Here is a 26,197-nt window from a genome sequence, read left to right as displayed (position 1 = left end):
GTTAAGAAAAAGCAAAACAAACAAACAAAAAAACATGTTGAAGTTTAGATAGTATTTATGACATGATGACTGCAATGGTGGATCGATAATCAGTCAAGTTCATATCTTCTAGAAGAGGATCTTCCTATGCTCTGTCAAATCATAGTATATAAGTAGCTATTCTTCTCTGTTTATACACAAAGCTGTCTGTTTTCTGTGTAATATGACCTTCTCTCTGCCTATGAAGATCACGGATGTAATTGGGCTGAAATATTGTAGTAGAACCACATATTGTAGATCCAAACCATTGACAGTTTGGCTAATTTTCATATCTGTGTTTAGGCATGATCAGCTGCATTTTTATTTTTACCTTCATAAGATGTCATCCAGACCAGAAGAAGATGACATAAGGTTCTATAGTTTAGGGGTTAGCAAAATTTAGCATTTTCTGCTATGTAGACCCTCAATTAAGTTTGTTGTTCTTGGTCAATGTTATCTTGGATAAGAATAAAATCCCTAGTACAATACATATCTCCCCAGTGCTAATCTGATGCTAATGATTCTGTAAAATGGAGACTAAAATGTAGTGAGAGCCGGGCCTCTCATGCTTACAGGGGCCAACAACTGCCTACAGGTTTCATCCACTGCCTTTTGTGGATTGTAGCATAATTAATTCCCATTTTTTTATTTTCTCTAGGAAACATAAGGATGCTAGGAGAATTTCACAGCCCAGATACCTGGTAAATTAGTACCAAACTCCCACTCTCATTCTACAAGTAGGATAAATAGCTTTGAAATTAGTCCCATTCCGTAGTGTAGGAAAGTAAAGTAAATGCTGTCATTTCAGTGCTGCTATGCAACTTCCACACAGATTAGAAGTGGAGAAGAGAGCTGCACATGGATGGTAATTATGTTTTCATTCTCCAGGCACCAACTTTCAGATATAGGCTCACAGACATCACCATATTAATAAAGTATTTAAAGGTAAAGAGGATAGATTATGCAGTATCTGGTTAATACATTAGAAGATTCGAAGGGTTATTAAATTGAGAAAAAATAAAATATCAATTTTAAGATGGGAAGCAATTTTGGAATTTATGATTTTCTTAAATGTCTGAATAAATCTTAGGATGAAATATAACAAGAGAGTTGTACGCCTGTTTATATTTGTCTAAGAAAGAACAAATATCTATTGACAGGTAAATTTAGATAATAAATAACATAAAGCTGAAATGAGAATTTCTCCCTCAGTTACATGTTTTCATTTCTCAAAATCCTTAATATAAGTGATCCATATTTTCAATTCATTTTATGGGTGGATAGTTATAGTTATTTCATGGTTATCATCCATGTAATTCATGTGGGTATGAACGTTTTTCTGTGTCATGACCTTTGTAGACATTATTAATCAATCACTGTATTACTTCACTGGCCTCAGAATCCTTCCTGCCTGAGAGCAACTAGCTAGGCTAGCATTACCAATTAAGCAGAGTTGGCTCAATAGGTGAAACCAAGCTGCCATTTCATTCTACAGTTTATCAAGGCTAGAAAAACATAGCAAAAGTTAGCATTGTTCTTAGGGACAAAAGCTCCACAAAAGAGTTGCAGTGCTCCCTGTTCTGTTCCTTTGAGGCTTAAGATGTTTCTCATTGGCTCAGCAGCCTGCAAAACCTCACTAGTGAAGTTCACATCATGATGAGTTTTTGAGAAAGTAGTGATCCCATGACTCCTTTCTCAGATGTACTACAGGAAATACCAGTTACATTCCCATTTGTTTGCACATCATGGAAACACTGAAAGATTATTCTGCCTACAAGAAAGAACCAAAGCAACTGTACACCTGGACCAGGAAGACATCATTCCATCTAACATAATGTGAAAGTATAGCTCTCCAACTACCAGAATTTACCGAAGAGAAAAGAATAACAGGAATATCCAGAGAAAAGAATTAAGAAGAGGAAAACACTGTAGGGAATCTGTAACAGGAAGATAGATGATGTACCATATCAAGGGTGAAGAAATTGTTAGTCCAAGATACTTAGAAACTTTTGCATAATTTCAGGAAATTTGCTGTTTGAAAGGTGGCCTGACAGTAAAACTGGGGGAAAAGCCCTCAAGAGTCTCCATCCAGTCTAATATATTTTTAATTCTGTTGGGTTTTTTTTGGTTAACATTGAACATTATAGTCACTTGGAAATTAAGTTACATTTGACATGCATACTAATACCATCAGGAAAGAGGACTGTATTCGTTTTCTATGGCTGCCTAACAAATTACCACAGACTCAGCAGCTTAAAACAACACAGATTGATCACCTCAAGGTTTCTGTGTCTCAAGAGTCTGGGTGTGGGTTAGCTGGATTGTCTGCTCAGGAGCTCACGAGGTTGTAATGAAGATATAAACTAGCAAAAATGATGTGAGCCTTGGAGTCCTCTTCCAAGCTCCCTGGTTGTTGGAATTCATCTCCATGCACCTGAATAACTGAGGTCTCTTTCTTTCCCTGTTAGGTGTCAGTCAGAGGCCACTCTTAGCTCCTAAAGGCTGTCCACAGTTACTTACTACATGTACCCCATAGACAGTTCACAACATGGATGTTTACTTCCTTCCAGGCCAGCCTAAATGTGTTTCTCTTCTTCCTCTACAACCAGCCAGAGAACACGCTCTGCTTTTAAAGGGCTCACCTGGTTAAGTCAGGCTACACCACACCTGATTATGTCTGGCTAATCTCCCTTCTGCCATATAACATAACATGATCATAAAAGAGATATTTCATCATATTCACAGGGTCTGCCCTCACTCAAGAAGCTTATACAGACTACATATCGGGGTCAGTAATCATGGGGGACATATAAGCATTCTGCCGACCATAGTGACTAGGATAATTTACTGGATGATTAAACAAAAATATGATAATGTTCTCAAATGAAAGTTGCATCCATTGCTAGAGAATTAACTTGTATTTAAGGAAAGGGCCAATAAGTGAAGTAGTAATTTTGAGTCTCTGGAAACACTGAGTTTTGCTATTTAGTAGATCAAGGCTATCAGTCTCCTCTCTGTGAACTTAGATCCCTTCATCTTCCTTAGTCTCAGTTCCTTCACTTAACAATCTAGGATTTAATAAGGCCTATTTCACAGCTGGTCCCAGGATCAAATATGAGATTTTTTTAAAAAGAAGTTTGCAAACCATAAGGAACAAAACACACGTGTCTTCCTTTTTCTCCAGTTTATTGCTCAAGCACCCACTTGCCCTCAGGGACAGAAGTGCCCTTATTTCCCAAGGCCTCCCCCAAACACCTTACTTGGTCAGGAACTCTAGGGACTTATTTCAAAGTTCCATCCTGCTGCAAAAAGCCAGGAAGCAAGAGGAAACCAGTAAGTGTGACCAGTCCACTAATGTTGTGGCTTGGGTCTCTGCCACGTGAGGTTACAGGGGGTCCTGCACATTCTAACCGCACAAAGTTTCTTCATGGTTGCTACGATATTCCTACTGATTCAGTTATTTTCTTTCCATCCCCCCAGCAGCGTCCCCCTGAACTCTGAGGACACTTCTCTTCTAGATCACACTCGCATGCTCAGCCATGTCCCCCTAATGCTTAGCATGGTTCCAGTTGGGCCATGCTGGAGAAGAACCTAGCCCCAGCCTCCTTAGGTGCTGGACTAAGTCTTCCCCTGGAGCCTGGTTTGCCCTTCTGCATGGGACCACCTCTGCACATCCCAACAAGGGATCCCCCCATTGCACATAAAGGTGAAAGGCAAATGTTGCTAAGCAAGAAACACACACCCATTTTTACATACCTATATCTACATCTACACACAAACATTTACTGGTGAACACTGCCTGTTTGCCTTAAATTTTCAAAACTTAGAGGAACTTTTAAATCCTTCTCTACAGTGAAGCAATATCCTCCAAGGGACTGTTTTTGGCTATACAATAGAAGTGGCACCTCATTCCAATACTAATTTTTCATAAAGAAAAGTCTGCTCCAAGACTATGGTTATTGAGTGACGCCAAGTAATCACTATTCAGGGCTTCAATGCTCATGGAGGGAGAGTTAATCAGCCATTTGCATCTTCTCCAGCAGCTGGTAGTTTTACCCAGAATTAGCCTTTTGTTAAAATTTGTAACACATGTAACTGGAAAGGATTAATATCCAAAATATATAAAGGATGCCAATGATCAAGAAAGAAACAATGTAGTAGAAAAATGGGCATTTCACACAAGGGAAATCTAAATGGCTAATAAGTCTTATTAGTAATCTCGGAAATTCACCTGAAAACTATGAGATCTACTTCACACCCACCAAATGGGTAAAAAATAGAAATTGGACAAAACCAAGTGCCGATGGGTTGTGGAGGAATGGAGATGCCAGTGGGAGAGCGAGTCACCTTAACTCCTTGGGGAGACAGTGGTACTCACCAGTCACGCACTGTTCAAATAGCCTGCTTGAGTCGTGGTGTGTTCATCCGACGGGTGTGTCTGCGGCGGGGGATGAGCGAGGTCTTTCCAGGACTGGCCTGGGCAAGCAGCCCATTGCCCTGAAGGAGACCCCATGCCACCAACACCAAGGAATCTCAAAAACCTTCCCAGCCCCTGTACATCAGGGGTGTAAGCTTGGGGAGAAGCTAATGCTCCAACTGTAATGGGTTTGGTGGGCAGCCTCACGCCAGCACCAGTGAGCCTGCCTGTTGGCAGTCATGGCCCCGGTCATCCCACCCAGCCTGAGTGAGGCCAACCTGTGTAATGACGCGGGTGACTTTGGAGGCACTGGGACTTCCTCCTGGCTCTCTTGGACCACTTGCTGGTGGGCCCCAGCTGCCATGTTGTAAGGACTCTCGAGTTGTCCCGTGGGGTGGAGAGGCCCCATGATGAGGAGCTGTCACCTCCAGCCACGCCAGCGTTAACTGGCCAGGCAGTGAGTGGCCCTCCGGCCCCAGGCAAGCCTTGGCCAAATCTTACCGCAGCCTTAGGAAGGACTGAGCTGGAGCCATCCAGTGAAACTGCTCCCTAATCCTCAGAAATGGTGGGAGGTCATAAATGTTTACTGTTTTTAGCATCTAGGTTTCGAGGTGATTTGTTATGTAGCTCTAGAAAATTCAAAAACCTTGTCAAACGCAGGTTCTCTGAAAATCCGCTGCAGCTGATGAAGGCCTAGGATTCGGCACTTTAACAAGATGCAGGTGATTCCAATGGGCTGGTACGTGGTCCACGAGGAGGAGGAGGAGGAGGAGGATTCGGCTCCGCCCCGGCTACAATGAGAGGCAGTCACACCAAACAGTGCTGATGTCCCGTCAGCAGCTTCGGCGCCGCCGCAGCCGCAGGAGGGGTCAGAGCAGCCAGGCTGCGGGGACAGCCCAGCACAGCAGCGGTGACCAGCTGGAGCACCAAGCCTGGCGGGGGAAGATATGCGGTGGACTCCCGAAGGTTCTGTGAGCCTGGAGCCTCCCGGTGAGTTATGGTTTCGTTTAATTCAGAGTTTGCCCAGTGGACTCCAAAAGGTTCTGCGAGTTCTGGTTCCATTTAGTTCAGAGTTTTCTCAGGTGACTCCCGAAGGTTCTGTGAGCCTGGAGCCTCCCGGTGAGTTCTGGTTCGGTTTAATTCAGAGTTTGCCCAGTGGACTCCGAAAGGTTCTACGAGTTCTGGTTCGGTTTAATTCAGAGTTTGCCCAGTGGACTCCGAAAGGTTCTGCGAGTCCTGGTTCCGTTTAATTCAGAGTTTGCTCAGGGGAATCAGGAAGGTTTTGCGAGTCCTGGTTCTGTTTAACTCAGAGTTTGCCAGGGGACTCCGGAAGGTTCTGCAAGTTCTGGTTCGGTTTAATTCAGAGTTTGCCCAGTGGACTCCAAAAGGTTCTGCGAGTTCTGGTTCCATTTAGTTCAGAGTTTTCTCAGGTGACTCCCGAAGGTTCTGTGAGCCTGGAGCCTCCCGGTGAGTTCTGGTTCGGTTTAATTCAGAGTTTGCCCAGTGGACTCCGAAAGGTTCTGCGAGTCCTGGTTCCGTTTAATTCAGAGTTTGCTCAGGGGAATCAGGAAGGTTTTGCGAGTCCTGGTTCTGTTTAACTCAGAGTTTGCCAGGGGACTCCGGAAGGTTCTGCAAGTTCTGGTTCGGTTTAATTCAGAGTTTGCCCAGTGGACTCCGAAAGGTTCTGCGAGTTCTGGTTCCGTTTAATTCAGAGTTTGCCCAGGGGACTCCGAAAGGTTCTGCGAGTTCTGGTTCCGTTTAATTCAGAGTTTGCTCAGGGGACTCAGGAAGGTTTTGCGAGTCCTGGTTCTGTTTAACTCAGAGTTTGCTCAGTGGACTCCGAAAGGTTCTGCGAGTTCTGGTTCCGTTTAATTCAGAGTTTGCTCAGTAGAAGGTTCTGTGCATTCTGGTTCCCTTTAATTCTTGAGTAATTGCTATTATAATTATTTATTATTTTATTGAAGCCCAAAACAGTTGTGTATTTTGGCTTGTTTTAGTCAGTCTATGAAAATGCATAGCTTTAATTTTTAATTTAAGGAATGTTATGACATTTGATTTTGTGTAGGCTTTTTTTCTTTTTCTTTCTTTCTCCCCCCCCCGCCGCCCCTTAATTTAACAGTTACAAAGATGTTTCTGTGCTTCCGCTGCCAGATTTAGCACACAGATTTCCAGGAGCAGCATTTGTACATCAAAGGATGTTCCTCTTAAATAATTCATATAATTAAATTAAAGCTGCTTCAGAGCACCTTTCAGAGTCTGGAACTTTTTTGATTCCATGTTAGTTTGTCATAAATGCGTCTTCAAAAGGACTTCTCAAAAATACATGGTGAATGGGTAAAATATGGAGTTAGACTGTGTGCATATTATTTTTTATGACATTAGGAAAATAAGGAGACTAAGCATAGGAATAAAGACCTTTTATAAACTATACAGGAAAGCACCTTCTTTATTATAAAGAATATTGATTATGAACTTGAAAAGCAAACGCAAAACAAATGCCTAGAGCCTTTTTTATCTGCTGTATTTGTATTGGAGGTAGGACTGATATGCATGCATCATCTCTCCAAAGATAAGGAGAAGTAGGTCCAGAGCATTACAGACCCAACAATAATCAGTAAAATAGTCTCACTGAACCATGTTCCCTGAGGATAAAACATAACATCAGAGAGGTCCATGAATCCAATTCAAGGAAGAATTATTCATTAGAATTGCAGAATTACATCATTATTAGATTTTTAGTAAGTGGCAATAGTCCTGAATATATTTTATGAAATTTTACTCTTTAAAAAAATGACTTCCATTAAATTACAATAGCAGTATCTGAATTTAGATGTAATGTCCCGCAAGCTTAGCAAATCCTTGTCCTATTATTTTACCTAAGTTCTTTCTAAAAACCTAATCTGAAAAACTCCCTGCAATTAAATATTCCAAGGGCTTTCAAAATCTACAATTGCAATTACTTCTCACAAAAGATAAATTTAAAAAATGCAATTATTCATTGTCTTGTAAACTACATCAATTCAATTGCATTGGTGCCCTACCAGAGAAGGTAAAAAGGAAAAGTTAGATGAATTTTTTGTGGCCTTTCTAACTAATTTATTTATTTTAATTATGAAAATTTTTTCAACAAAGAACAATAAATTTCATACCTGGAGCAGGTGTAAAACTTGAAGCATTTATAGTCTTTAGTCCCCATTGAATAATAGCTTTGCTACTAAGATGATTTAAAACTTACCAGAATAAAATAGTTGAATGATAAAAAGGTGTTTTCTATTAATTTGTTTTGTCAATTGGCCTTGAGTCTTAATAAACAGAGAATGAGAGAAGAGTCTGGCTAAAATAAACATTGAATGTATGTTGCCTTAATTTTTAAAAGTCAAACACTTATGTAATATTTATAAGTAAAAAGAATATGATAGGAGATAGTGTTCAGAATTTGGGGAAAGATGGGGGCAGAGAAAAGGGTTAGCAAGAGTGGCAAAGACCTCAGAAAAAAAGAGGAATAACGTTTTTAATATGGTTCTGCTTACCAGGTTCTCTTACATTTTTCAAGGTCATGATCAATGCAATATTTTCATAATAGTGTTTATAATTATGAGCAGAACGATGTCATTAATGTCTCATCAAACATACCTCTATAAGTCTTTGTATACTAGTTGATGTGTTTAATAACTGAGTTAGAAGTTGTAGATATTAGTAGTAATTATTGAGATTTTTCACTCTAAAAACTTCAGAAGCTACTCAAAAACTGTTTGCCCAAGTATTTGCATTTTAAGCAATTTTCCATAGTAGGTCACAAAGTGCTCCTTTAAGAGGAATTGGTTTATTCTGTTCAGTGGAGTAAATATGATTCAGTATTTATTAATCTATAGATAGACCATGATGAACACACATAATCTGCTCATCTATTAAAGCTGTCACTGTGTGTTAATAAATGTGTATAGGATACGAAGCCATTAGCATTTCCATACTTGACTTTCCGTTTATCACAAAAGCCATCCATCCATATTGTCTGTCCATGTCCATGATTTTCTGAAGAGAAAAATGGAACTAGTCCATTAAGCCAAAGGAAGTAAAGGTGTCCTGACTATAATAACTAACCTCTGTCTATAAAATTTTCGGTACAAACCAAACTGTGGAAAATAGAAAACCTTAAGTTATGTCCTCATATTTCATTCCTGTCCATGAAATCTCCAAGCAGGTCTAGAGAATGAATTTAACAATCCCAACCAGTGGTGGAGGCTTTTATTCAAAGATATTTTTAAATTAAATGGTTTCTAGGCTTTCTTCCAGCCCAGACATTCTCTTTGATGCCCATGGGCCTAAGCTGGAACTAGTGAGAAACCATAAAGTAAGGAAAGGTAGTTGCAGGGCCCATTCTTTCAGCAATTTGTGCTCAAAACTTGCTGGGCTGATTTGATGAGGTAAGGGGTTAGGGTTGGGGAAATAGCTAAATAAGCAATACTTTTTTTTTTTTTTAACTTTTTTAAAAATAACTTTATTTATTTATTTATTTTTGGCTGTGTTGGGTCTTTGTTGCTGTGCGCCAGCTTCCTCTAGCTGCGGCAAGCGGGGGCTACTCTTCGTTGCGGTGCGTGGGCTTCTCATTGCGGTGGCTTCTCTTGTTGTGGAGCACGGGCTCTAGGCGCATGGGCTTCAGTAGTGGTGGCTCGTGGGCTCTAGAGCATAGGCTCAGTAGTTGTGGTGCACGCGCTTAGTTGCTCCACAGCATGTGGGATCTTCCCAGATCAGAGCTCGAACCCGAGTCCCCTGCATTGGCAGGCGGATTCTTAACCACTGTGCCACCAGGGAAGTCCAGCAATACTTTTTAACATATGGAGGCAGCCAACCTGTAAAGTGGCAGAAAATACAGATTCTTATTTATATTGGGGAAATAAACCACATTGTTCAGGTGGGTTTCACCACTGAAACGGAAGAGAGAAAATTCCTTTAATCCAGTCCCTTCCCTAATGCCTGTAAAAATGGGGACAAAAAATCACCATCAGCAATCCATTAAGAAAAGGGGCACAACCTCCTGCAATACACTTGAAGGTGATGACCAGGAACATCACAATAAACATAAATACAGTAAGGAATGATTCCACAGAAATCTTACTTAAGATTTGATAAAACTGACAGTTTTCATAATGCACCTTGCTAACAAGAGTAAGTGAAAACCAAACAGTAAAACACTGAGTTGGAGAAATGACCCATACCCTTACCAATCTTCCCAGAAAAAATGATATATATCAATTCCATATGGAGAGAAAGAAAAAAAGAAAAAGAATCTTTCAGGAGAGAGAGCGCTGTTTCAGCTGAATTTTCCTGCTTGCTCCTCCACTTCCCTGGTGGCTCAGGAGCGGCTCCCACACCAAAAAACGGCAAACTTTTGGCTTCCCTGGTGGTGCAGTGGTTGAGAGTCTGCCTGCCGTTGCAGGGGACGAGGGCTCGTGCCCCGGTTCGGGAGGATCCCACATGCCACGGAGCGGCTGGGCCCGTGAGCCATGGCCGCTGAGCCTGCGCGTCCGGAGCCTGTGCTCCGCAACGGGAGAGGCTGCAGCAGTGAGAGGCCCGCGTACCGCAAAAAAAAAAAAAAAAAAAAAAAAAAGGCAGACTTTCATTCTGCAGCTCTGTTCAAACCTTCCTTTTCTGAGAAATTTTGATTGATTGATTAATTGATCATACCTCTATTTCCACTGGGTCAGAGGCCAGTTTGTTTTTTCTCTGTAAATTAAATATAAATGAGGGCCTGATACATTGGAAAGAAGGCGAGAGGGATGGAAGAAAGACGGAAACAAAAAGACAGAATCACCTTAGAAAAAATACAGCACAAAGAATAGGATGTAAATCCTCTTTATCATTTTATGCTTTATAAAGACATAATACACATAAAGTATAAATTATATTAATATTTATAAAATATATAAATATATTTTATATAAATATAAAATTATATTTATAAAAATATAGGTTTCATACAACAAGAACTCAAAGTATATTTAATAATAAAGTGAGATGAAAAGGGAAATTTGAGAACAAAGGAAGGAATTGAAGGCAAACAGCATCATTATAATAATATATAAATTAGTAATATTAAATGGAATAAATAAGTCTAAAGGTATACATATTACTAATTAACTCTTAAAAGTAGTGACAGCAAATGAAAATTATTAGTAGATTAAAGTTTGCAAATGCAACTATTAGAAATGGAAAACATAGATACTAAACTCTGGTGTTGGCGAGCACCAGGTGCAAAAACGGAGATAATAATAAAACCAGTTAAAGACTGTTGTGTGGGTAACATATGCCTATCATTTGGAAGATGGTAAGATTTAAGATATTTTTGGAGGCACAGCCAACTGGATATGGTGTGAGAAGTAAAAATAAAGAATGAATAAGGAATGAATTGTATAGTTTTGGTCTGATGAAATGGATGGTGTCATTTATTTGGCAAGGAAAACTTTGTGCTGAGTGTGTTATACGGGAAAATGTTTGGAACATGTTTTGGACATATTAAATTTGAAAGTATTTAGTGTCTCAGTGGAGATACCAAGAAGATACCTCACCATGTGTCCAGATTGTAAGGAAGAGGTAAGAAGAAGAGATATGAACTGGAGATTCACCAACCTAGAGAGTGGTTTTTGAAACCATAGAAGTAGATAAAATTTCTTAGAGGGCATAAAGTGAGAAGAGGATTCAGAACAGGGATAAAAATCTCTGCCAAAATTGGAGACCTAGTATAGGAATAATTGCCTGAAATTATTAAATTATTAGATAATTGCCTTCAGACTTTTCTGAAGGAGTGTTCAGTAAAGCAGGAGGAAAACATGGTTGTGTAGAGGCATGGAAGACTAGAGGACAACATGTTTATGGAGTGGAGGTGGGGAATGTTCAACAGTGTAAAATTTTTCTGAAAGTTCAGTAAGATGAGGGAAAATATGGTTTTCACCAGCTTTTATTCCCAGGGACATTGGTCACTTCCTATGGTGCAGAGGGATAAAAGCCCAACTGGAGAGGGTTGAGAGAGAATGGGAGGAGACAAAGTAGAGACAACCACCATAGACAACTCACAAGAGAGACTTTTACTATGAATGGGAAGCCAACAAGTACTGAGGATGGTCGGAGGAAAATGTAGACAAGATATTCTGATATGGGTAAACCTGACAAGAGTTTTAAAGTCAATGTGAATAACCCAGTAGAGAGGGAGAAAAGGTTCATGAAAGAAATATAGGAGCTAATTGCAGGAATAACATTCTTGAAAGTTTGCAAGGAGATAATAAACAGAACAGAACAAATGGAGGATTCGATTTAGAGAGCAAAAGGACATACCTACTGTAGAAATAAGGAAGTCAAACTATCATGTTACAGGTTCATATAGATTTGTGGCAGTTCTCATATAGATTTTCTTTTTATTATTGAAGTATAGTTGATTTACAATGTTGTGTTAATTACTGCTGTACAGCAAAATGATTAAGTTATAAATATATGTTCATATGGATTTTCTTAATAAAAGATGTTGCAGTACTATCAGCTCAAAGTTATTACAGGGGGTTGGAAAAGAATGAGAGAGATTTGAGAAAAGTTGTGAAAGAGTCCTCTTTGAGAATAAGAGAAAGAATTTACCAGGCACATATTGAAGGATTGTCTGACAGTGTTGAGTATCCATTTGAGATTTGTGGTTATAAATTTGAAATGAATCTAGTCATCAAAGTATTTTCAGTTTTTTTTTTTTGCCAGCAATGTTCTGATGCTACACGTGGTTGCATGTATATAGGTTTGTCAAGCAAGAACTTCTTAACAGATGAGCGAGAAAGGTTAAATAAATTTTCAGTTTATTCATTTTATTCAAATTAGATACATTTAAGTGTATCTAATATTAACATATGGAATCTCATCTGAGTAGGGATATGAAGACCTGGGGAGACAAGGCATTATAGAAAACAAGTCTTAGAGTTAATGGATTGAAAGTCTCAAAGAGATTAGAGTCCAGGTGGGCAGTAAGTGAACTGGAGGAATAAGAGAAAATGTTTAAAGGGTGGAGGGGTTGAAACAGATTTTGTAGTTGTTGCAGGTCTGGTGATGACTTAGGATAGAATCCCTGTGAGTGGGTGATGGTAGTAGAGTGTAAAAAGTATTACCCATGAAAAATAGAAATCAAGGAATGGAAAGGCATGCTATGAGAAACCACATAATAAGTGATAAAGTTATTTTTTATTTAAAAAAACAAACTATGCTTTTAAAATCAATGGTTACTTAACCATTTTATACTCCAACACAACTAAGGGTAATAACACACCATCATCAATCATACAATACTTACTCTAAGGGAAGGGATGCATTTGGGGCCATGCATCCCTTCCCTTAGAATAACCCCCTCAGAAGGTCAATTTTAGAACATTGTGAGAGACATGTAAGATATTTCACATTTGTTAAAGTACTTTCCCTCAACAGCCCTTCTTCTGAACCATTCTCAAGTATTACTAACCATTGCTCTTATTATTACTAAATTCCTTAATGTTAATTGAAAATGCATGATATAATATTCCTCTATTATGGAAATTTAAAATAAGTTCTCTGAACAGTTTAACACAATACAGGATTTGCTGTCTTCAAAATAGGCAATGATCAAGGTCAGTATTACTCCAAGCATGGGTAATGATGGTGGTAATGTTCCAGTATGATATCCAGAGTATTTGCATGGTTGATTTCCCACTGAAAGTACCATACAGAAGATCTATGTAAAAATGAATCAATTACTATATACATAAGTATTTGAGCCAGAGCTCATTTGTCTGGAGTTTAGATTAGATCTGATGCATGGAGGAGAAAAATGATTTGCTTTGAATGAATGAATGGCTAGTTTCTGATGCCAAACTATTGTGCCATTTGATCCTCTGAGATACCATTTTCATATATCATCCTGATTTTAGAGCTGAAGTATCTGAGACTTGAAATAGCTATATGATTGCTTGAGAGGGCAGTGTTTAAATGATAGACCTGGAATTTGGACTCATATTTTCTAATTCTCAAACTCACTGTGCTCACCATTATATAACAGATGCCTTGCTGGTCACAAAGGCTATAATTTCACTCTTTCAGGGTTTGGTTTAGAGACTTGTAACACTAACTGAGAATACTTTATAGATGATAGAGTAGGAATTTCATTTGTTGTTAACAGCAGAATTTTCTGACACCTTAATAGAGGCTACTGAGTTGTTGAACAGGAGAAACACTGCAGGATCATAACTGTGCTTTAATCTTAATCTAAATGCAATAGAAATGCATTTCTATTTCTTTTAGTTAACTCATAAAGAAAACCTCCAGATTGGATTTTTTTTTCTTTTACTCACATAATATTCTTTTATACCTCTCATTCCCTCCATGCAATCTCTTATCCTCAGTCCCCAGGATATTTTATTCTTTAAGAAAAAGATGTTATTATATGCCTCAGGTATCATGATCCAGCAAGCTTAATTAATCTAAAGTAAATGCATAAAAATATGATCATATAGCCACAAAAAATACATATTTAATCACACACTGCCTAGCCACCAGCATTGCTTATAGAAATATTACAGTAAGTTAGACATATATTTTCCTGATATCTGTGTTTAATTTGATGAATATTAATGCAAAAAATCACAGGTTTAAAATTTTTTAATTAGCAAAAAGAAGAAAGGACTATTTAAATGGCACTGTCCCTAAAAATAATAAAAACTGAAATATTATTTCTGTTTATTTCTGAAGACATCTCAAGGTTAAATTTGAATATATTCACTTGTTTATGTTCTATTTATGTCATTAACTTTTTTTAAAATTATTGATTGATTGGCTGCATTGGGTCTTCGTTGCTGCATGCGGGCTTTCTCTAGTTGTGGAGAGCGTGGGCTACTCTTCATTGTGGTGCTCAGGCTTCTCAGAGTGCAGGCTCGGAAGTTGTGGCACACGGACCTAGTTGCTCCACGGCATGTGGGATCCTCCCGGACCAGGGATCGAACCCGTGTCCTCTGCACTGGCAACCGGACTCTCAATCTCTGCACCACCAGGGAAGTCCCTATGTCATTAACTTTTTATTTTAAAAAATAGCTAGTAAAATTTCCATAATATGCATGGGGACCTCCCTAGCTTTTTTGTTGGATGCTGGTCATTCTTTTAATTATGGATTCTGTAGCCACATTGATATAGCCCTTTCAAGACAGAAATCTTGTGATGCTGAATTTATGTTACACCAAGTCTACATCATGGTTGAGGTGGGGATGGCAGAGAATTAACATATAAGTAACTACTCTATATCCCAGGTATTTTGCATATACATATTCACTTAATATTCATAGTAGTCCTGGAAAGGGAAGACCAGAATTCCCACTTGGCAGATGAAAATTAGGAAACTCTGAGATATATAGTTATTAGTATTGGAGTCAAGTTTCAGTAACTCCTCTCCCTGCCTCTTGATGACAACCACCACCACATATCCTGTGACATCTCAAAGCTCTTCAGATCTGTCTGGCAATGGATAATTCATGCACCATGACTCCAACAAATGCCCAAGTCTCTCCAGTTTCCTCTGTATGGTTTCTTATTTCCAGTCACATGCATTCATTTATTCTGTAAACTCCCAAATGTCAGAGGCTGTGTCTTCTGCCTCCTATAAAATTCTGGACACTTTAGAGTGGGTTGAACAACACATGCTGCTAATAGTTAGATAATACTATGAGTATTAACATAAACATTCTTTTTTTTGGCACATGTGGATCAAACTTTCTGCAGGCTGGTTTTCACATTCCATGTGAGTCCACATTGCATTAGAAACAGCCCATTGACATAACGTGAAATGTCTGTTCCTTTGTGTGGAAAGACAAAGGGCCCTATCCAGACAACTGTGCAAACATTAAACAGTAACATAAAATAAACTCTTAACATTATATGTGAACACTGAAATCACTATATTTTGTGAAGTGGTGAGTGAAAGGGAAGTTCAAGAACATTAATAGGTATTTGGGCACAGGAATAAAGGAATGGTATAGATATGGGACATTGTGTTTTAATTAATCATTGACCGGCTGGGGAATGGATGAGATTCTAGAATCTGCTCGAGTGACAGAGAGTGGATTGTGTGGTAACCTGGTCATGGTATGGTATGGTGTGGGAGAAGGCTAACAAAGGAGGAAAGGGAATGATGGCTTAACAAAAACAATAAAAACAAAAAAGTGTATAAAAGAGTGGGAATTTGGGGGAGAAAGGGGATTTCAGTACCTTCTGGAGTCTACAACAAAGACTGTAGAATGTGTGAGGCTCTGAAGTAAAAAGGATAACAGTAGCAAAATTGGAAATGCTGATACAATGCCTTCACTCTATCTCTGCAACAAAGACCATTTATTTACCGTTTAATCAACATCAGTTAGCACCTTAGCAAGATGAATGGAAAAACTGAATTATAGGACGTGGAAACAAAAATGTAAACGTATCTTCTCTCCATGTGGCCCTGGCCTCCAAGGAAGGTGTTCTCAACCTGTTCAGTATTGAAAGTTCTAGTGTTGCATGTAGAGAGGAAATGGTGTTCTTGAATTTGGACACTGACATAAATAGAAACATGTATGGAGACACCCATAATTAAATGTAGGTTAAAATGTAGACAGCTTTCACCAGTTGTAAGTGCTACATTGCTCTTTGAATAAAATTCACACTTTTTCTGTGGCCTCTAAGATGCTTCATTAACCAGTCTCTATTTACCTCTAGAAACTCATGTCACTCACTTCCTTTTACACTATATCTTCTGTCAATCTCTTAATTACATTAAGTGAGTTCATACAAGGGCAGGTTTTATTTAAAGACAAGAAAGGAGGAAGTTAAATATGCCCATGGTTCATGTATCCTCTGTACTGTTCAATGCAGAGGCAGAGAGTACTTTGACAAATAACTATTGACATTCCAGTTCTCAAGCAGATGGTGCCTGTAGTGGGCTGAATGGTGACCCCAAAAAATAATGTTTTTGTCCCTGAAAATTGTGACTGTGACTTTGGGGGGGGAAGTCTTTGCAGATGTAATTAAGAACCTTGAGATGAGAGTATCCTGAATTACGCAGGTAGGCCCTAAATCCAATAATGAGTCCTTATAAGAGATAGAAGAGAGAAGACAGAAACACAGGAAAAAGTGATGTGAATACAGAGGCAGAGATGGGAGGGATGTGGCCACAAGCCAAGGAAGCCATGGAATGCTGAGAGCCATCAAAAGCTGAAAGAGATAAGGAAGGATTCTCCCTAGAGTCTCCAAAGGGAGTGTGGCCTTGTCAATGCTTTGATTTCAGACTTCTGTCCTCCAGAGCTGTTAGAGAATAAATTCCTTTTGTTTTAAGCTACCTAGTTTGTGGTAATTTTTTTATAGGAGCTCTGAGAAAAAAACACAGTACTTAATGGTAGAGATGAATGTATCGGGATTTGGGATTTTAGTCATCAAAATTATTTAACTAACTCTCTTTGATCTAAATTGATGTTCAATAAACAATCATTTCATTATGTACTAGTTAAGTAATTTTTTACAGAGGAAAACCAGTGTATTGGTCAGCTAGTAAAATATTATTGTTCTTTTGACATATTTATTAACATATTGGAATTCTAGTTTACTTAGTAATCTTTTATGAGTTTGGTTAAATTGGCTCAACCCAAAGATACTGATCAAATTAAGGTTCCACAACACAGTTAAAATCCTGGACCTTAGTATGATTACAGTAAGAGGGGTAAGACCTTGTAAGTCTTTGTCAGAGATGTTCTCAGGAAGACCAGAAGGGACCATAATATTATTTATCATGGCCAAAATTTGACATAAGAAAGTTTGTACATAGATTTATTCTTGTACTAATCTTTAACTTGGTAGAAAGCATATGGAGTTACAAATCTCAGAAAAAGGTAGAATTGAAGACAAATGTATAAATAGGAATCTGTAGATACATTAACTGTAGAATTTTCTAGGATGAATATGATAATACAGTAATATAGAAGGAGCTTATATCAAACTGCACTTACATGGCTCACAGAAATGTCAGAGCAAACATAAATAAACCAAATAAAACATCATACATATACAAATATGTCAGAATTTTGAAGCTGTATGTATTTCATTCCAAAGTTATCATAGATTACTTTGAATGATGTGATCTATATTGTATATATATTTGTTTTATATATATATGTATGTGTATGTAATATATGAACAAGTATATATCTTTAAATTCCTAGCTACTGTTTATATTAGATATAAAGGTTTAATAAGAATATGCTTCAGCTGTTGAGTCTCATAAGACAAACTCTGTATTGGATATAGGTAATGTGGTAGAATGGATGTGAAACTAAAACTTTGTAATGCCATGATTAAAGAACCTGCTTCCAATAACCACATAGGAAATTGTGTCCTTTATACTCCACCATAATAACATCTTTGATTTTGTTTGGGTCACTGCCCTATATAGGGGGATAGTGTAGATCACTATGTTGCAGAGAAGTCAGGCCTGTATAAATAAATAATACATAAATGAATAAGAATACCACAACATTGTTCATTTATAGAAATTATATAATAATAAGAAGAAGGCATGGGAGAAACTGAAGAGTAGAAAGAAAAGGAGGAGGATAAAAAAAGGAATAAAAGATTAATTCTAAGATGTGCATTGAAATCAGAGGATTTGTGCTAGGTACTTTTACTCATTATGTCTAATTCTCCAAAGTCCTCTATATATTATTACCCCTTATTTAGGAGTGAAGAAATTGAGGCTTAGAAAGATTAATCATTGTGCCCCAAATCAAAAGTAGTTCAGCTGGATCATGGTACCAGGTCTACGGGTCTCCAACATTGACTGGCTTTTTCTCCCCCACTAATGATGGGGAGAAAACACAATCAGTTTAGTAATCCACGAATTAAAAGTAGATGGTTGCTTATGTGATAGGATTATTCTATTGTTCCAAATTGCCCTTTTTGCAGTCCCTCTGTAGGCCTGAAATATTCATTCCTAGGTATATTCTCTTGAACTGCAGAACAGTTTTTCAAACTCTCCTATTAAATGCAAACAATTTACTGTAAATAGTTTTATTTTAACTCATGTGTGCCAATCAGCATGTTTCATTAAGAAGAAAAAAAATGCAGGGCAGTTTAATTGATTGTGTGGAGACCAGAAAAAAGGTGGGAAGATACAAAAGGTCTGGCAAATCAAGTTCACACTCTAGTAAATGAGCTATCTTGTAGACCTTAAATACAAATGAGATCTCACTGGTAGAAAATGGATTTTTCCTAATAGTTTATCCTTAGAAATATTCCAGTTTTCCTTAAGGGATTAAAAAAACTGATTTAGTGAAACAGAAGTGAAATACAGTTATACTCTGTGTAGGAAAAGACAATGGAAGGAACCCTATCTTTTTTTGTGAAAGACCTACCTCATAATGGCAATAGACTGGAGATGTTACTTAGTTAAAATGTTTTCCTGGGGAATTGAAGGATGCACACTTCAGCCAATAACACTCTCCTTGCTGGGAATACAACCAAACCTTAGAGAGAACAAACAAGTGGCATCAACTGGTTATATGATATACAATGGCTGTAAGATATAATGCCAAGGGGGTGTTATAGCTAAGAAGTTGAGATCCTGGTGTTTGGAGTCAACTAGTTGTGTTAACCCGCAATTCTAACTTTTTATAACCATGTCATTGTGAATGACCTACTTCTTGTCACAAGAATTTTCTTCACCTATGAAACGGAGAAATGAATAGCATTGTTGTAAGGTCTAATTCAGCAGTATGTATAAATAACTTATCTCAAAATTAGGCACATATATGTCTCATTAAATGATGGGTTTTATTACCATCTTCATCATAATCACCATCATCCATTTTTCCTTACAAGATTCACATTTAGCAAATCAATATGGGAAGATTTGAGGTTGACTATTTTTAGTGAAAGACCCTAGGGATTAACTATGTGAAATACATACTTGCTAAAGTCAAGGGTATTCACAGATTTATGGAAAGGTGGTTCCTTTTACCCCTTTCCCCACAAATATCACTGCACAGTGATCCTACATAAATCTCATTGGCCTTAATGGCACATTGATGTTGTACATGTTATATTGATTGGAAACACCAGCTCAATAAAACACTCCAACTAGGTATTTTGGCACTTATGAATTTATACACTGCCTCAAGTTCAGAGCTCTGATCCTTGCTAATTTTTAACATATTCTATTCCATCACTTTGGAGCCAGAATATAATACATATTTTTTTTCAAGTGAACACATTTACCCTGGCTGAGAGGTCAAGTAGCTTACAATAAAAATATTTACTGTTTCCATCTTTATAAATTGGGAATATAGCTTTTTCAAGTTAGTTTTGTACATGAGAATGAGTAGCTTTTGGTAGTTGTCAGTATTGACTACTGTTATACTTTACATCCACAGTAAAAATTTGTCAAGAACAACATAAAACTGTACATGTCTATGCTATATCCAACATTCTCATCTTTAATTTGTGGTAATCAAACCCCAGGGCCTAGAAGTGTGACAGCCATACTGCTGCTATTCTGTGTTCCTGTCCTTTTAGCTAGTTTTTTTTTCTTTTTTTATAAATAATAATTTCTTTATCTGCTCTTTCTCTTCAAGAGAAGCAACACTCTCTGCTTATGCTTACCAGATTTTCCTCTAATTTCAATGAACAGCTATCTAATTTTCCCAGTGACTCAGGATCTGAGCTTTTGTGTCAGTCAGACATGGAAGGAGATACATAATGTTTCCAGCTTCCTTTTTCTCTAGCAATCTGTTTCCTGAGTTACATCTGCAGCAGACAGATTATACTTATAGGTAGTGGGTGTTCCTCAAGTATTGTAGAATTCATTTATCTAGCAAGGATTTTTTTCAGTTTTGATATGAATTTAAGTGACAAAATGAAGAAGTTCCAGTAAAGTCTTTAGCCAAATACTTTTTTGAACCAGAAAACTGATAAGGTTTCAGTATTAACTTTGAAATTAGATAAAAATAAATTTAATAATAACCATTATACCGACAGATATAATTTCTGACAGAAAATGAAAGAAAAAGGAAGGCATTCGTTATATTTATCAAAATTAAGAGGATGGGAAGAACAGTGAAGTATACAACATTAAGATTAAAAAAGATGGCAGATTCAAGGGCAAATGTATTAATTAATGCTATAAATGTGAATGGCTTAAATTTCACTATTAGAAGACAGGTTGGACCAGAAACAAAGTCTAAATGTATGGTACTTTCAAGAGGTTGTCTAAAATAGAAAACACAGGGAAACTAAAATGAGATGATGATCACAAACATGCCAGGAAAGCATGTGAATCAGGAAAACAATATTAATGTTAAGAAGTATGTACAATCAAAAAGCATAAATTAGATAATTTCCACTCATGATATTCAAATATAAAGCAAAAAATGGATGAATTTTGCAATAAATAAGACAAGTTAACTATCATCATCTATAGAATATTGAAACTATAAAAATATGTCTAAAGGAAGATTTTAAAAGGAAATAACTAGGCAATTTTTAAAATGAAAAATATAAATTACCAATAAAACAAATATTTAATTTTTCTACCAATCAAATGCATTCTAGTTTATTATGAAGCCTCTTAGTGCTTGTCAAGTAGTCTCTTTCAAGCTGACAGATGGTAGATAAATTTTATAACTTTTTTGGAAGGCAATTTTGCATTACATATAAAAATCACAAATCCTTTGGCCATGATATTCTTAGAAAGATTTATATTCAAATTTGTTGAGCATATCATTATTCAAAAGTCCATAAAGTTGGAAACAATTCAAATGTATCACAATATGAGAGTTTAAATATAAATGGTAATAATGTTATCTAGTATTTAAATAGTATGTATCATGTTGCAGGCATTGTTTAAATCACTCTACATATGTAAAATTATCTAATTAGAAAAACAATCCTATGAAGTAGGTATTGTTCTTATTCCCAGTTTTCTTATATGAGAACTGAGAGAATGAGAAGTTAATGAATTTGCTCCAATTCACATGTCAATAACGGTAAAGCAGTGGTTAAATCTCAGGCAATCTGACCCTGAGGCTCAGGTTCATAATCTCTATGCTATAAAGTTTTTCAAATGAGAGCATCCATTATTAAAGAATAATTTGTATCCATAAAAAGTATGATTTTAAGAGTTTTTTAATAATATGAGAAAATGTCTATGATATTGGTAAGTGAAATAAAATTTTACTTTGCAAGATATATGAATACATAAAACCAAGACAGGATGATTTATACAAAAGGTATTGCCAGAGAGGAAGGAATAGATTATTCATAATGGTTTTATATCTTATGAATTTCCCAACATTTCTAAAATAAACTTATTTTAATAAAAATACACAATAATTGTGGCAGTAAATGATCAGTATTTTGTACCATAACCTGTCTACTATATGGTATCTTTATCATCTAGTAATATTGATATATTGAACAAATAAGCAGCACCAGAAGTTCCTGGAACAGTGCCTATAAAGTATATATTTATTCTTATTGATGAATTCTTATTCAAAACTATTTTAAAAAATTGTGTGGCAGACTGGTGGCATCAAATCACAGTCTAAATCTGAATAACAAGTTACAGCTGACTGTGAGGGTGGACACAGAAGTAAAAATAATATACATTCTTTCTAAAAAGAAAGAAAACTAAAAAAAAATCTTGCTGAACTTAGATGTAACAACAACAACAAAAAGATTTCCAGGACTTTTAGTCATCCCACAAAATCAACCTGCATAAAAAAATAACATATCTCAGTTTTTCTACTTCAACACACTTTGTCATATTTCACAGTTCCAAGATATTCTTCCAAAATGTTGAGCCATCGATTTTTGTTCTTCCTCTTCCTCCCTCTGTTTATTTTTTAATGCAAAATGCAGAAATTAGAGGAAGAGGAATAAAACCATTTGCCAGAGAGCCCCAGGCCTTTAACTTTCTCCTTGCCATCGCCCAGGGTAAAATGGTTTTGTACAACAAACACAAGAGCCTAACTCTTGATTGAACTTTTTCAGAACTGATACAAAAATGTCAAATAAAGGAGTCAGAACAGAAAAACCTCATATAATAGATGAGCAGAAAAATAAGCCTCATATTCAGTAGGGTGGTTCAGTAAATATTTAGAATTTGGAATAAGGCCATGAGACATGAGTAGACTTCAAAACACACAGTTTTAAAAGGAATGTGTTAATGAGTATTTGGGTGAGTGAAGGAATAATGGGAGTCTATTCTTTCTGTCTAGAGATAAAATGTACTTATTATTTGGCCCTCTGCCCATATTTATACTATACCCTAATTCTCAGCCTAGAAAGGTTCATTGCCAGGGTTATTGTTCAAAATGCAGCATGGATCCTGGCACTCTGCATAAAACCTGAGATATTTCCTCCATTTTCTTCTGGTGAGGTTGAGATCCATGATGATGGAATCCAAAACCGTTTATAACCCAATATCAACTGCATTAACCACACCCCTTTCTTACTCAATCTCTCTTGCTAGAAAAAATTCTCAACATTCCAAACAAACCAAATTTTTCAAACTTCTGTTTTTGCACATCTTATTCAATCTACTTAGTCCCTTCACCTCACCTGGTACTGAGATTTCCCTTTTTTTTTTTCTCCTCTATTTACAATTTTGACTCTAACCGTGCATGAAAAATATTTATATCTGTGAGTTCCTCAAGGAAAGAAACCATAACTTTTTCATTATCATATTTTTAGCACTCAGCACAATGTCAGGCCCAAACAGTTAATAGATACTGATGGAATTAAGAACGAAATGAGACATGCATTTGTTGGCAGATAATATTAAAATGAAGCAGGTGCAGTTGTTAAAAATCTGCATTTCATTTCTAAATAGCTCAGAAGTGAATACATAATTTTTCCTAAATTTCTAAAAAAGAAAGTTTAAAAAAAAAAAAATGCTCCTCATAAAATCTGTCTCTTTCTGCAAAGACCTAAGGACTATTTTGATAATCTGGCTGTGAATGAGTCACCAGCTAAACCAAGATGATTCACAATCTGAAAGGATCTCAGAGGGAACATGGAAACAGCCTGGAACCCCCTTGCTCATCCATCCATCAATTATCAGTTTGGATGGTGACTGAAGTTAACCAGGCAATATGATCTGGGTTTTTTTGTTTTGTTTTTACTGTCTTGTCTTTTTGTTTTTGCTTTCTGAAAAATGTGTCTTCCCATCACATCGCTACAGCATTATGTGTTTGGTTATAACTCCCTACCTTCCTCTTGTATATGCTCTGGTACTGTGCATTCCTGTGATGTCTTCAGAGCCCCTAATGACATTACTGGCACCCATACTCTGACTGCACCCCCCTCTTATTAGAATCTTTCAGTAATTTGTTATTTTCACAATAAATCCTTTCAGTTCATATGCATTTTTTATTGGTCCTCAAGTGCATAATCCTGAGGTATTATAGATCCTTAGTTAATAAAACACTCATCACTGGCTTGCATTAGGTCTCTCTTATTCCATTTATTAATTTATTAATTTCTTTTATACTCATCCTTACTCTTATCCCATGTGCAACCATTCTAACGTGTTTAGTGTGCTTGATTTTATTCACATGTATTCTTATAAAATAATATGGTGTGTGTTTTTATACATTCATTCTGTTTATTATTTCACTCAGCATTTTGCTTTTTCCATGTTGCTGTGTACACATTTAGTATATTCATTTTACTGCTATGTAGTATTCCACAGCAGATACCTACTATGTTTTATTTATCATTCCCTGAGTGATGGCTATCTAAATTACCTCCAACTCTTGTCTTTGAAAACAACACTGTGATGAACATCCTTATATGACTGTGTTCTTTGCAAACATTTCTCTGGGATGTAGTTCCGGAAAGGAGATTGGTGCATCAGAGGGTATGTATACATACATACATGCTGACTTTGACTAAGCACTGCCCGATTACTCTTCAGAATGGCTGCACCAGTCTACACTCACCTCAGTAATATTGGGTTGGCCAAAAAGTACATTTGGGTTTTTCCATAAGATGTTACAGAAAAACCCGAATGAACTTTTTGACCAACCCAATACAGGTATCTACATGCCCACCAACACTTGGCAGATACACTCTCTAATCTTTGCCAACTTGCTAGGTGAGACAGATATTTTGTTGTTTTAATTTTATTTAATTTTCTGATGAAATTGGGTATCTATTGACATGCTTCCTTGTCTTTGGGCTTTTCTATAAAGTGCCTCTTCATGTTCTTTGTTCATTTTTCTATTTGGATCCCTGTTATTTTCTTTTTGATAACCTGGCAAATTTTATAGTTTATCCATTATTGTTTTTTAATTAGAAATTTCAAGTATCTTCTCTTAATCTTACATTTATTAGAATTGCTCTTTTTTCCTTCACTCAGAGAATTAATTTTGGTGTTATCTTTATTTCATTTATAACTTGTACTCTTGTAGTTTTATTTAAAAAATATATTTTCCCTTGTGGTTGTCTGTTAAGTTTTTAGATTTGCCTTTGATATTTCTATCCTTACAGATAGGGTTCAGTTTTGTTTTTTTTTTTAAATTTATTTATTTATTTATTTATTTTTGGCTGTGTTGGGTCTTCGTTTCTGTGCAAGGGCTTTCTCTAGTTGTGGCAAGCCGGGGCCACTCTTCATCGTGGTACACGGGCCTCTCACTGTCGTGGCCTCTCTTGTTGTGGAGCACAGGCTCCGGACGCGCAGGTTCAGTAGTTGTGGCTCACGGGCCTAGTTGCTCCACGGCATGTGGGATCTTCCCAGACCAGGGCTTGAACCCGTGTCCCCTGCATTAGCAGGCAGATTCTCAACCACTGCGCCACCAGGGAAGCCCTAGGGTTCAGTTTTATTTTCTTCTTAGTGAAGCTATTTTCCCAGTGCCATCTGCTAAATTGTTTGTCCTTTACCAATTGTTTGTGGTGTCATTTTAATCACAGAGCGTTAAGTTCCCAAATAGGTAAGAAACTCCTTTTGAAATAACTATTCTATTGCATATGTTTATTTAAGTCCTGTGTCATTAACATATTGTTTTTATTAATAAGACTTTGAGTATGTATTTTACCATAAAGCTTTCTTTTCTCCATTTTCAAAGTTAAATAAGCTCTCTATGGTCCTTAATTCTTCAATACAAATTTTTAAGTGAATTTGTTAAACTCTCCCCCCAAATCCACCAGAATCATTGATTTTGATTGTGAAAGACTGAATATAAAAATAATGTCCAGATCATATATAAAAATAGAATTCTGACCCATAATCTGCAGTAACCAGCCTGGGAAATGGACCCATTATCTACAGTGATCAGCCCAAGAAGCCAGCCTATTATCTATAAGTTAGATTTATGAGAAGTCAGACCACTATGCCTAGTAAACAATCGAGGAAACCAAACAATAACTCCTGGAACAATAGACCCAAAACAGCCAGGACTTGATTAATAACTGATAACTTTCCTAATTTTCGCCCCCACTTCCAACTTAGGACCAACCAGAGAAAGTCAAACGTGCACCCTAACCAATCACATAAGATCTGCTTCTATTTAGCCTGCCTGCAGTTTCTCCACATCACCAGCCTCTAATTAGGGCACACCTAAACCTTCCCTTGTAAAGCTTTCTCACTCTTCTGCCTGCCTTTGTTTTGAGTCTCTGCAGAAAGGCAAGTGAGGGTGGTGGCTAACTCCCTTGGTATAGCAAGCTCTGCAAAAATAGATTTTGCCTATTTTAATTTGG

The sequence above is a fragment of the Mesoplodon bidens genome, assembly GCF_964165515.1.
Source record: "Mesoplodon bidens genome assembly, chromosome: 3".
NCBI lineage: Eukaryota > Metazoa > Chordata > Mammalia > Artiodactyla > Ziphiidae > Mesoplodon > Mesoplodon bidens.
The sequence above is the reverse complement of the archived record's forward strand: the minus strand, read 5'-3'. Positions refer to the sequence as shown.